This window comes from Uloborus diversus, unplaced genomic scaffold, assembly GCF_026930045.1.
Source record: "Uloborus diversus isolate 005 unplaced genomic scaffold, Udiv.v.3.1 scaffold_13, whole genome shotgun sequence".
Classification (NCBI taxonomy): Eukaryota; Metazoa; Arthropoda; class Arachnida; order Araneae; family Uloboridae; genus Uloborus; species Uloborus diversus.
In genome coordinates, this window is record NW_026557987.1 from 8,340,264 (window position 1) to 8,354,637 (window position 14,374).

Below are 14,374 nucleotides of genomic sequence, written 5' to 3' on the forward strand. Positions count from 1 at the left end.
ATCTAAGATAGCCAATGTGGAAAAGAATTGCCGACACGTGCACACAAGAACCACACAAACACTAAGTTCTGAAAAAAGAAAAAAAAAATTTAATATATTCGTCACAGTTACAATGACACAGTGTAAGGCTCGATACAGAAGACACAACGATCGATTTATGGCACGATGTTCGTGAAGCTACAACACAATCAGGCTCGAGTCCCCTCCACTTTGAGTCACAATTGAATAACTAAATTGAGCTCCGTCCCAATCACTCGGCAAAAACCGATTTCGAAAGCAACGACGGGTTACCGAATTGAAATTTATGGACTAACACAATGAAATCGAAGGATTCGATTCCACAGTATCATGACAGCGCAGAAATTTTAAGCCCCCTCCATATTGTTTACCCCTAAAATTCACCTCAGTTTTAAAAAATATTGTATTTGACAGTCATGGAAGTGACATCATGTCAGGGGCACAAAGATCTAGAGCCGCTATATAGACAGGCCGACGCATCAGCTTAAGTTTAGCCATTTTGGATCGGATTTTTCATGGTTGCACTGCTTGGGTTACCACAGCAAAGTTTCGGATTTCGCCAAATTTGACGAAAATAAAATTTTATTTTATAAACAATTCACGTGCCGCTAATAATTGCTTACTGTGAACAATTACCAACGTGATCACTCGCCAGAAAAGACAACCACTCAAACACGCGTTCCGATCCAAAAAGGCTGATGTTAAGCCGATGCGTCGGCTCGTATATATAGGGGCCTTACAAAGATCGGATGCAGTGCTATTCTTAGTCGAAAAAGAAAAAAATAGTGTGTAGGTTTCTTTCCCATCTCAATAATAATATTTAAAAATAATAACTTATTTTATCCTATTAAGTTATTTCGGATCAATTCCGGACCCTGCAATGAAGAATTGAGTACCGCCAAACTGGGGTAGCATTGGCCTATCTGAGGCCCAGAAATGAGAAGCCTATCAGTAAGTATTGATTAGTGTGCCTGATCAAATAAGGGGTTTAGCACAAGGTTGGCAAAAACCCGGGGGTTTTTTTTAAAAAGCCCATGGACCCAGGGTTTTTTTTAAATTAAACCCAAAAAAACCCAACTAAAGCTGAGTTTTTTAAAAGAAATGTGGGTTTTTTTTGTCTTTTTTTAAAGAAAATGTGGGGTAGAAGCATATTGTAGCGTAAGTATATGGACAAAGCACAAAATTTTTTCTTGGGGTAAAAAAAGCTGGAAAATTCAGCGTTTTCTGAAGAAAAGTAAAAAAGACAACAAAACCGAAGAATGGTGAAGTTGCTGATTTTTTTAGTTTCCATGATTATCAACAGTTAAAGCAAAGTTACTTCTCGGGTGATAAAATCTATTGTTTGTTTTTTATTACTACATTTTTTTTTTTTTTTTTTTTGCATTTTACTTTATTGTATTTCATTTTGTTATGCAAAGCTACTGTAGAACCTCAATTAGTTTAAATCCCTTTTTACTGAATTCCAGTTCAATCAAGATATTTCTTTGAATTTTATGTTGCCTGTTTTTCTATTTCTGTGTACAGAGTAAGAAATATTAAACTTTTTCGTAAGACAATGAAAATACTGTACATCCTATTCTGTTTTCTGTCCGACCGTTTCTGAAACCTGCTAATTTCTAAAAAATATACCTTGTTTATTCGAGATTTGTGACGTGTTGGTTTGCAGAAAATAATTCACATGAACGCCTTTTAGCTAGAGTAGTTTCCGCTGTACAATCTACCAATATCGAGAAAATCAGACGTGACAGGACTTGGTCAAGATAATTTGAGTTATTTATTGACCACTTAAAGAAAAAAGTTAAATATATTTATTTAAAATCTTTGAAGTATTCTTTTAATGGTGTTAAGAGTTAAGAATTACTATTAAAGTTCAAAATTCATTTTTTATGTTCATTGTCTGTGGTGAAGAACAAATAAAAAAAAGTTTTAATTGTGAAAGTATTTAAATAAATTAATTTTTCAAAAAACTTCTAAGAAAATTTTAAAACACCCATTGGGTTCAATCCGGCCAAGCACAAGTGATGTTAAGCTTTGGATTTGTGAAATTGCGACAAAACATTTTTTATAGCAATTTAATTTGCAAATCAAGCGACAGGGTGACACATTTCTTAAATAAAATGTGGAAGTTATAATCACTTTTCCAAGTACAGAAAAGCATTTTTTATTTGTCGGGCTAATGTTGCCCACAAAGGCCAAAGTTACCTCCTTTGACGGTACATGAAATTTCCCAAAAATATGCAAACCGGGAACGACTTACACAAAAAACTATGCGCATTAAAGTGGCAAAACAGCTTTTAATGCATTTCATTCAATAAAAATCAGAGTATTCCTGCTTCTTTGCTTTCAATACCTTTTGTCACTTGACGAATGACGGGAATGTCCCAACTTTCCATTGAGTGGGGGAGAGAGTTGTACCTTGAGACACTTTTCATAGTTTAATTTTTAACGTCAATGATTTCAATAAAATTTAAAATCTAAAAGTCACCTTAAAATACCCCAACGTACTTCTCTGCAATGTATTTTTTAAAACTCAGACAGTGTGAAAATAAAATATTGCCAGCCATTTTTTAAAGTAAGAGTTCCAAGCTGTCCCAACATCCTATTGCACCTTGGGGCACATCCTGCTGTACTATGGGAATGTCTTCATGATTCAGGAAACAGTCATATACTTGAACCGATTTCACACCAAAAAAACAAAAACAAAAAAAATTCCATGGTAGTGAATTAAATCATGAATAATTAATGATGAATTATTATCTAACATTAAATGTGTTTAAAAGACTGCATAACATTAGAACTCTGTTCCATGTTCCATAAACATATCTTAATTATTAGAACCATGCATATGTTGTATCTTGGAACCTGTCCTAAGGTACAATATGTTTGGCTGACGAAAGATACAATCACCACATGGTTTAAGAAATCCAAAATGATGGTCACAATCTAGAATAACTATCATTATTTTCTCATCACGAAAACATTTAAAGTGCTTTACTTTCATAACAAAATAAAATTCAGTTGATTCGTTTTACAATTACAAGGACAGAAAATGAAACGAAAATGAAGAAAATATTTACTTTTGGAGTCGTGAAATTTTCTCTCACAAAATCGTCAATTTTACTCATTTGAAGCCGATTTTTACTATGGCACCTTTTAGTTGTGAAGGTCACTACTAGAGATTACAAAAACATGGCTGCAAAAATAAGATTCTTAGAAATGAGCAGTGTCCCAAGGTCAGTCTCCCCTACAGCTAGGTTCATCCAGTGCTAAGTTCATCGAGTGCAGTCTCACAAATAATCGAACTCGATACGAAACTTTGGGGATGAGCCGATGCGAAAAGAGTTCGAATCGTTTCGATGACCCCCGATCACACTTGAGGAACCTAAGTCATTGGACCTTGACAATGTTTGTCCTTTTAGGGGTAATAGAGGAGAGTCGTTGGGGCAAGTCAAGGGGCGGCAAATAAGGGGGGCAAGAGTGGCGGTCGCACCCCCAAATTTTTTAAATAGCATGAAAAAAAATGGATGAATTCAACTTTTGTAAATTGCAAGCAATGTTCATTTTCAAAAATCTCCTTGGTTCTCAGTAATAATTGATAAAACTCGACTCATTTCCAAAAACGAGCAAGTGGTTTCCGTCATTTAAAAGATGACTTTTGTAGTGTGTTTTATATAAAATGAATAAAATTTTGTCATAAATTTCAATTCATTTTTTAATAAATTATCATGTTTTCAAACACTATTTTTGTTTAATATTAGACCCGTTCTATGACCACCTCCTGTTAGCCAGTGTTTTGTACCGTACTGAGGTGAAATGCTGAAATGCCGCCCCTGGGCAAGTCCATGCTCTATTCATTCGTCACAGAGGTGAACTTTTACGCATTTGAGAATCGTTCTCAGAATTTTAAACTTTGGCTTTTCATTCGGGAATATTTAAATATGAGTGGCCTTTATATATCATAACATGAAGGATCGACTTTCCTTTAAAAAAAGTTTTGTATTTAATCATTAAGGAGTTTTACATGTTACAGGCGTGACTATACAGTCACACCCGCAACATCATTACATTTTGAATACAAGAAAACTTTTTAGAAAGTGGATACTTCATGTCATGATAGATGACAGCTCCTCATATTTTAACGTGCCACAGTTATAAGTCAATGCTTAAAATTCTGGCAATAAACTTCAAATCCTCATACAATCAGGGCCCGATTACGATATCGGGGGGCCCCGGGCCATATGCTTTTTCGGGGCCCCCGAATTGTCAACCCTTACAATTTTAGCCATTGTTGAAAAGTTTTAGCTGTTGGTTAAATAAAATAGCCATTTGGGGGCCCCTGAAAAGTGGGGGCCCTAGGCCATGGCCTATTCAGTAATCAGGGCCTGCATACAGTAAAACCTGTCTACAACGATACTGATGGGACAAAAAAAAATTGTTATAGAAAGGTTACTGTTTGACCACGGATTGTATGTAATCTGGCAATCTGCCAAGTAAAGACGATTCCATCTGAATGAATCTAGCTGGGGAGAAGGGGAAATAGCGATGGGAGTTTTTGATGCACGTGTTTTATAATGTCACTAGTGCCTTATTCATTTATTGCATTCTCAAAAATAAAATAAATGAAAAACAAAAATAGTTACCATGGAAACAACAAAAAGAAAATAAAATATTTTCATTTTGTTCAGGAACGTAAAAGCTAAATGGTAAGCTCAAAAATTTGTTGTGAATAAATAAATCAATTCATTTTTGCTGTGAGCATATGCATCGAATATACTTTTTAGATTTAAAAAATGTTGCTGTGAGCCAATTTTCATTTTTGCAAAACTAAGGCTAAATAATAGGAGGCAAAAGTGCACATCTGTAACAAACCAACTAACACCCCTATAAACTAATAGATACGTCCATTTCCTCCTATAAACCGGATATTAGTCTTTCTATGTAATCGATGGTCAGACAGTATCATTAGACAGTTTGATTATTTATGCTTACATTTTGCTGGGACTAGGGAAATATTGTTATAGACAGTATTCTTATACACAGGTTTCACTATAATAGAATAGCAAATTCACCGATTGAGTAACGCTGATGTCACTGACAATGAATATCGTGCCACGATAAGTTGATACAGCAGAAGACCTTTATAACGCCGACCTGTATAACGCAATTCTCTATAAACCGCACTACTTTTCAGAAGTAAACAATAAGTTTTGAAGTTGAAAAAATCCTCCTATTTTGCCTTGCAAACATAAAAATTGTTAGGAAAATTAAATTCTGAAACAGTTTTTCATCTTTCCATCTTATTTCAAAGCTTTTAAATTGAAAATGAGTACTCATAGTAAACAGAAAATACCAGATGGCTCTTGAAAATGCAGCTGTTATGCAAACCATGAAGCTAGCAGAAGTGCAGGATTTTGATTGTGAAACATATTTATTTGTGAATAACTCATTGTAATAGTGGTGCTTGAATACTCATTGCAGATACAACTCATTCTGAAGTGCTAACGTATAGATATATTCTGAATATTAGTTTCAAAATTTGCGAAATGATCTGTATAACGCAAAAACCTGTATAACGCAAAAGCTCTGGTCCCAAGGTGTGCGTTATAACGGTCTTCTACAGTAATATTTTCTGGCAATACTTGATTTTGACAAGGTTGAACTAGATTTGGTAACTTAACAGTTCTACTGGTAAGACTGTCATTTTAGGAGAATGAAGAAATGATAAAGGGGTCAATATCTACTAGAGTTTAGAGTTAATCCACTGGTTTAAATTTAACCTACTAAAAATCATCAAACAGGCAATGACTTCGTTCAAATATAGAAACAATTTTCACCTGTCATACCAAGACGGGGGATTTTCAAGTACATAAATAAAAATGTAATTTGTGCTGATGGATCGAGGAAGTCCTTTTTGCAGATGTATTTCAAATCTAGTTTATTGTTTAATTATTCCATCTATGCAAACAAAGATGACTGGAACTCATATTTTTCCTCAAAGAAACTTCATTACTGGTCATACATTAAACGAAATAATATAAATCTTTTAAATTCATATCCTAGAATTTGCAGTTAATTCCACATGAATACTATTTAGAGACATCCCATAAGGTTGTTCCATCCTCAGGGGCCAATCCAGGATTTTTATCTTGCTACCTATTTTTGGGAAAGTATTGCATCATTCTATTTTTGTGAAAGTTTTTTTTTATCAGCATTGCTTTTGTGAAATTTTAGAGGCATCCTAATTTTTGTAAAAGAGAAGTAGAACAAGTGAAATTTTAGTTCAAAAAGTGTAAATGTCATCTAGTATTATTTTTAACAGGTTTCGTTTTTTGGGTGGGGGAGGGGGGGAGCTAAAAACCTAAGAAGTACCAAAAATACCATTGTAATTTCAGCTTAATGGGCTATGTACTGTGTACAATATTGGAAATTATGAGAAAAACGGTTTCCCAAAACAGATGTTGAAAGATTGTGATGATATTATTGCATAAATACTTTGGCGAGAAACAGCTAAAAATGAGTTAAAATACAACAAAAAGGTTGCTATTTAAGCGATTGTTCATATAAACCTGCTTAGAATTTTATTTTAAGAGTAAATTTTGTTTTAAACAGAGAAACAAGTTTTATATTTAAAAATGCAAATTTTTGTGAAATTTTTGATGTTTTTGTGAAGCTACTGATTTTATTACTTGATCTTTGTGAAAGTACCTACTTCAAAACAAGATTTTTGAGAAGGTACCGAAAAACGGTAGTAAAATCAGCCTGTATTGGGCCCTGATCCGTTTTGGCAGAGAAACATAACACTAAGTCTCAAAATATGTGTATACTTCTCACTGTAAAAATACAAAAAGAGTTGAAAATAATTAAAAAAGTTACTTATCTATTTTTACAGTGAAAAAAAAATAAATATTTCGTGATTAGCATTAATCCCTAGCCAAATCCCCTGATATACGAACCGTAATACTGTGAATTATGTTGATTCGAGCAACGTCAAAAACACCTTTTAGGGGTGGAAGAGAACTGTCTCCGGATATTCCGACGAATCTGGTGTGTGGGCTGAAAGGATGAGACAGCAACAAGGGACTTTTCATAACAATTCATTTGTCGATACAGAGACACTTTGGCGAGTGAGGATACAAAAGTGACGATACAATGATGCCGCTGCACAGAAATAAAACATGCTCCCGGTATGTATGGCGGTCGGAAGTGAATGTATCACAAAATAGCTAAAAATAAGTAGACAAAATATAACATACATATAAACTTTGGTTTCATGTCTCCTTTCAGAACGAAGAATGGCCACTTCAAAACGCCCCCGACCACACTGAAAGGAACATTGCTTCCATGACTACGGTAATAATACTGAAACGGTGAGACTCGGAATATTTCCGAGCGTGGCGAAAAAAAAAGGGAAGGGCTGAAAATAATTCTCGGCACAAAGTTATGGATATCTAAGTAGTAAAACTGCACAGAAGACAAAAATGAACGAGCTTTAACGAAGCGGATGCAAACGGATTTCGAATGCACTCTCTGTTTAACGACAGCGTGGCAAAAAAAGAAAGGGAAGGGCTGAAAATAATTGTCAGCACAAAGTTATGGATATCTAAGTAGTAAAACTGCACAGCAGACAAAAATGAACGAGCTTTAACGAAGCGGATGCAAACGGATTTCGAATGTACTCTCTGTTTAACGACAGCGTGGCAAAAAAAAGGGAAGGGCTGAAAATAATTGTCAGCACAAAGTTATGGATATCTAAGTAGTAAAACTGCACAGTAGACAAAAATGAACGAGCTTTAACGAAGCGGATGCAAACGGATTTCGAATGTACTCTCTGTTTAACGACAGCGTGGCCAAAAAAAAAAAGGGGAAGGGCTGAAAATAATTATCAGCACAAAGTTATGGATATCTAAGTAGTAAAACTGCACTGAAGACAAAATGGAACGAGCTTTAACGAAGCGGATGCAAACGGATTACGAACATACAGTTGGCTCTCTGTTTAACGACTTTCAAAGGACAGGGCTGCCAACTCCTAAAAACGTTTCCCCCCAAAAAAACTCAATTCATAAAACCCCTAAATGCGATTGGATAGATGTAACATCATAAAGTCACGTGATCTTTTACTCCGACGTCACAGATAGCAAATTAAAAGATCACGTGACCATTGCTATTTTCGATGCTGAGTGAGTTAAGGCATTTTTTTTCATTTTTATGTCATTTCTGATCAAAACAAATGGTTCAAAAAGCCTCAAAAAAATGTGTGCAGGTAAAAAAATTATATAAACAGTCCAACATTGCATTCCCAAAGGTAAAAAAAAAACATTTTTACCTGATGAAAACCTAAAATTTAAACCCCTAAATATATTATCCCCTCCCCAAAAAACCCCATTCTAAGATTTTCCCCCTAAATCTAGGGGGAAAACCCCTAAGTTGACAACCCTGTCAAGGGACCACAAAAAATTGTCCTCAAGTAGAAAGCGTTCTTAAATAGAATGCTTTTAACACTATAGTGGACCATCTGAGACCATGAAAAGCCGTCTTTAAATGGAGAAAGTCGTTAAATAGAGCATCATTAAACAGAGCCAACTGTTTTTAAAATCCGGACACATAAAATTGTACTAAGTTATGATGCATAAATTTTTAAGTCTGACGCGTTGAAATTGGCAGGCATGATACTGTTTATTTCGTGGTTTTCTTTTAAAATTGAAGAATGGCGAGATTCAAAATAGAGGAATTTTGAAGAAATTAATGAAACTAAATAGAGTTTAAAGGGAATTAAGCCTCATGTTCTGCAAGGGACATTCTGGTGATCACAAATTAATTGAAGGATATATTTCGCGATAGTCAATAGCAGGAGCAAATCTAAAATCCTAGTCATTTTTCACAAAATTAGGATATATTTACAGAACTAAATAATTATTTCCTCAAGATAATTTATCTCCAAAGTGATGGTGGCCTTCTGAGCAATGGTCCTTTCATTGTGTCGGTGGCAATATCAAACGTTGATTATAAAAGCTAAACCAAACGTCACACAATACATACACATATATATACATATAAATATTTCATTAAAAAACTACTTCGAGAAATATGGGCACTTAGAGGTCTTTGGTTCGTTTCTTTCTGTAGTATTGAAGTTGTGGTCGCCGAACCCAAAAGCCAGATTTCCGAGGAATGGAACGGATATATTCCATCCAATCGGCCGAAAGCTTGTCGTTTTTATCGGGACGCCATTCGTCCACGAAGAATCGGCCATTCCTCGAGAAAAATGGGCATTCGGCATGGACCGTTGAGTTATAAGACTAGCTCTATGAAAGCATTTGTACTCTAAAACAGTAGCACGCGTAGAAAAAGGCGAGCGGAAATAGCTCACTGGTGAGACCTTAGAATGTACGGGTCAATAAATAGCAAATATCTACAAGAAAATATATCACGCGAGCGATAAGAACCGTGAGCAACTTCGAGACAGCGACAACATTCGGATGAGTTTCGGAATTTTTAGCCAGGCTCGGGAGAAAGGAGCAGAATACAATTACAGTATACTCCCGATTATCCGTTTGTGGATTATCCGGTTTGCGGATTATCCGTGCATCATTTCGGAATCACACTTTTCTAAAGCTTTGATGATGTTATCGATAATATCGATAACATCATCGAAGTAATCGATATCTTCCTCAATGATGTTATCGATAATATCGATAACATCATCGAGGAAGTTGAAGAAATCGAAGGTTTCGAATCAGTGGACGCCTAAAATGTCGAAGAGTGGTTTAAAAGCGACGAATGTGAATCAGGACTTCAATGTCTAACTGACGAAAATATCACTGAACTTGTTACCGAATCAAACGCGAGTGACGGTACCGAAAACGAAGATGAAGAACGTGAAGAAAATACAATTTCACATTCTACTGCTCTACCATCTGTGGAACATTTATATTGGATTACGTGAGCGAAAGAAGTTACGATTACGGAGAAATAATTGCAGTAAGAGAAATTCGTACGGACATACGCAACAATTTAAACAAACAAAGAAAACAAAAACGTATCATCGATTTTTTTTAAGCAATAAATTTTGAAGTAAAGTTCCTGGTTCGTGTGAGTATATACATTGTTTTTTCTAATTTCCCCTTAAATAGTTACCCTGCATATTCCTTAAATGATTTTTCGGATTATCATGTTTTTCGATTATCCGTGCTACGAAGCCCGGTGATTAGCACGGATAATCGGGAGTATACTGTATCTTAACTATGCAAGATTTATTATTGTTTTTTTTAACTTCAAGACTCCTTCAAGTTCCGAAATCTAAAACAGAGTATCTGCACTTCCATGCTCTAAACGCAAAAGTCATGAACAAAATAATCAGAAGTTACTCTAAACATTGTAAGCAGTGCTGTTTTTTTAAAACTTTTTGTAACATTTTCGTGCTTATGTGGGCACAGTAGAAAAGGCTTCAGTGAGCTCTTTTTTACGTAAATAAAGATACTAACATTTTTTAAACTGCACAGCCTTGTTTAGCACTTAGAAAAATTCTGCCACAGTGCTCACGGTATCTTTCGATCGAAGATTTACGGCTCTCGAAAAGGAATTAAATGCGGTTGGACTCGTCTGAGAAAACCCATCAAATCTCAATAAATGCATCCTAACATCACTCTTCATTTTCTTATACTATTATTACAATATTTAGATAATTTTTTTTCTGACCAATGTCTTATATTTAATGATGCACTTTCAATATGAATTAAAATTGTTACATTGCAAATAATTTTATGAATATAAAAAAAAAAGGAATATTTTGCTTTGTTATATTAATAATACATTAAAACATCATAAAAATTTTGTACATAACTTTTTGGATATTTTCAATAATGAATGAGCAATATTACTATGATTAATATAATTTTTGTATTGAAAATACTGTAGTTGAACATATAAATATCAAAATATCATGATATTTTCAAAATAAATATCGCATAAAAATATCGTGATATATATCGGCGAACCCTGCCCTTCCTGCGCCGTCCAATAGAAATCTAGCTCTTGCTCAGAGATTGCTTGAATATGAGAGCGATGCATCAATGTAAGTGGCAAGGGTTCAAAAGCATAAAATATTTCATAATTAAATTTACCGCCAAAATCTTATGCAAAGCTAAAAATAATGAAAGAATTCCAGAATTTGTGTCACTCTCAAAATTTTCCGACATTAGCCTCCTTTCACCAATAAAATTACCTGATTAAATCTTTTATTGAAATTCTAAGTCCATACTTGCCAACCATCAAAAAAAAAAAAAAAAAAAAAAAAACAGGAGATTTCACGAGAGGTATATAGGTGGTTCACCAGCGACATATCTTCACACCAGAATCTGTAAATTATGCTTTTAAATAACATGAATACTAAATTTAAGGTGAAATGGGGATTTTTCGCAGATGTAAGCTCTTCGGTAGCAGCAAGAGAAATATACTGAGAAGGAAAAACGTAATAATAAGGAGTGAAATTGCTTAAAGTTTCGTCCATTCCCCAGTCTCTACCAAAAAAAGTAGCTACAAAAATTTAACTACTAAAATCCGAAAAAAAAAATTAATTTATAATGAAAATAAAGTATAAAATAAATAGGAATAGGAAAGCACATGTCAAAATAACTTCAAACTTTCAAAATAATTGAAATATTTTCAAGATGCAAAAGGATTGAAATCTGCTGCCATTTTTGGCAAAGCACGCGCTTTGTTGAACATTCCATGTGGAAAGCCTCCAAAAAATTAATTTTTACTGAAAGAGTTTTTATTGGAAAAATTCTTCTCCCGATATTGGTCGACCAGAAAAGGGAGCCATCTATTGAGAAGAAACTGAAACTTTTTGATGACTGACTGAAAAAGCTGCAAAAACGGGAGGGAATCGGGAGATGAAAGCAAAAAAACGGGAGTCTCCCGTTAGAAACAGTAGAGTTGGCAAGTATGTAAGTCACTTTAATCCAATCCAATTCCCTGAAATCATCTTAAATTTTAGATAAGGAGTCGTAAAACTAGCTTCCAGATCAAAATTTTCCAACGGGTGGGAGCCCCCTCTACAGCAGAGTACGAAATATTAGGGTTAAAAATAACGCTACACACAAAACGAGCAATCTTCAAGGGGCAGAATCAAGTAATAAACAAAAAGGGGAGGGTTTTACAGAGACAGATGCAAATGGATATTGAAATGATTAAAAATTTGAGACGCGTAAAAACAGCCAATATCAGGGTTGGGTTTTTTGCCGGCAAAAAGGTATTTTTGCCGGGACAGTGGAAGAAACCATGGCAAAAATGGAAAAAAACGGCAAAAATGGAAAAAAACGGCAAAAACCTAATGGCAAATAAAGTAGCATTATAGTGTTAATCAAGAAATAGTGACAATATAATATAAATAATGCACTTTAATATTTTAGTTATGTCTCTCCATGTTACTTCTCATTTATAAGGTGAAAAATAAATTAAAAACAAATGTTGGGATTGCAAAACTTAAGATTTTAAATGTTTGCTAAAACAATGTTTTCAGAATGAGCAAACTTTTATTTCTTTTATTTTATAGTTGCATCTTGATTAAGTATACTTCATATAGATATTTAGTATTCTGTAAAAAATGCTATTAATAAACAAGCTAATTACATTTTCATTGTAAGTTAATTATTTGTCTTAGATGTTACTAACTGAAATTTTATGTTAATGTTTAAAAATTTTAAAAGTAAAAATGCTCCATAACTTTAAAAGTAAGTTAAACCTTAAATTTATTTTAAACTATAAAAATAATTGAATTAAAATTTTATCAAAATCTTTTCATGCTTTTTACTTTTATATAAAAAGGAAAAAAACTGTCCGTAAGTTGTTAACACAAAATCTATTTTTGCCACTTTGACAAAAACTGGCAAAAACCTATTTTTGCCGGGCGGTAAAAACCGTGGTTTTTTCCATGGTTTTTCCGCCCTCGGCAAAAACTTGCCAACACTGGCCAATATGAATAACTTTCGGGCCTAAACGTAAGAGTCGTTTGAGTATGTAAAAGCATCATCTATGGAGTAGATTTAGCCGGTTATTTGGACATAGTTTGGAATATCGTTTTACATTTAGCCAAATTCATGAGCTTAAAAAGGCGGTAGCAGAGAAAAATACATATAACTTTTGCCACTATTTCAATATTACTGGTATTTATTAATATTTACATGAAAACCTAAAGCAGAGCTCCCGAAAGTGTATACGATGTATTTTTTTCTAATTCTAACCGACGAGTCCAACGACATATTATTGCTCGATACCACGGCATCGTGGATAAATAGGAACACACAAAGACACTCGTGTTTTTCTTTTGCACGAAAGTGGACTATTGACTAGCAAACTACGTGTTACAAAAATAAATATATCGTTCTACCGACGCTACAGAGTGAAGGATTTTATTTCTCTAAATGCAATTCTCATGCGGGGAGAAAAAGACCCCCAGGTAAAGGCATCTCAAACGAGAATTCGAAAATCTCTTTGACCGTTATCGGTCAAATAGCTGCAGATAGTTTGAGGGAGATCGAGGTTCTTCAAAATATCTTTTTTTCGAAGGTAGGGAGAATAAAAGTGTCGGTGGGTCTCGTAATACCTTTTTCCCGAGCGATTCGGAAGTCCCGATACCTCTTTTTTTTATATTGAAGATTAAGGGAACCTTTTTGTCAAAAAGAAAAGAAATATATAAAAGTTAGGAGGAGCGAAAGCAGGACATGCGGTCGGGAGTACGTCTTTCCTCGCATCCCGAAAGATTTTCCGGTTCTTTGGAAGTGGGACATTTCTTTATCACATGTAAAATATTCATGACTCACGAGAAAAATAAATTAGCGACGCAACACGGACACGCACACAAACACATCGAAATCATTGGCACAGACGGTCGAAGACTCGAAAACCGACGATCCGCGGTTTTACAAAAATAATTACAAGACATCTTACTCGTTCGGCACACGGTTATTTACAATAGATTATGAATCTCTCGCCCAGGTCCAATATAATACTCTGCATCTATGTCCAAGCTAAAGACCCGGGATGGGTCCGATGGCCATCGTTCGATCGTTTATTTCGACGACACCCGAGAAACGAAACGATCTTATTTCAATTTTGTTGGTTATTTCACGCGACATTCGTTTTGCCGAAAAATCAAAAGAAGTTTTTTTATTTTTAGTCTTTTTCGCCTTCTCGGGTCATTCTGATTCACTGATCGACGATGGCCATCGTACCACGAAGCCTACTCGTTGTACATACATTTTCAAAGACACAAAAGTCACAATAAAGCTAAGGTCAAAATAAAGAGCAAATAAATAAACACTTGACAGAGAAATTCATGTACCTTCTCATCAATAAG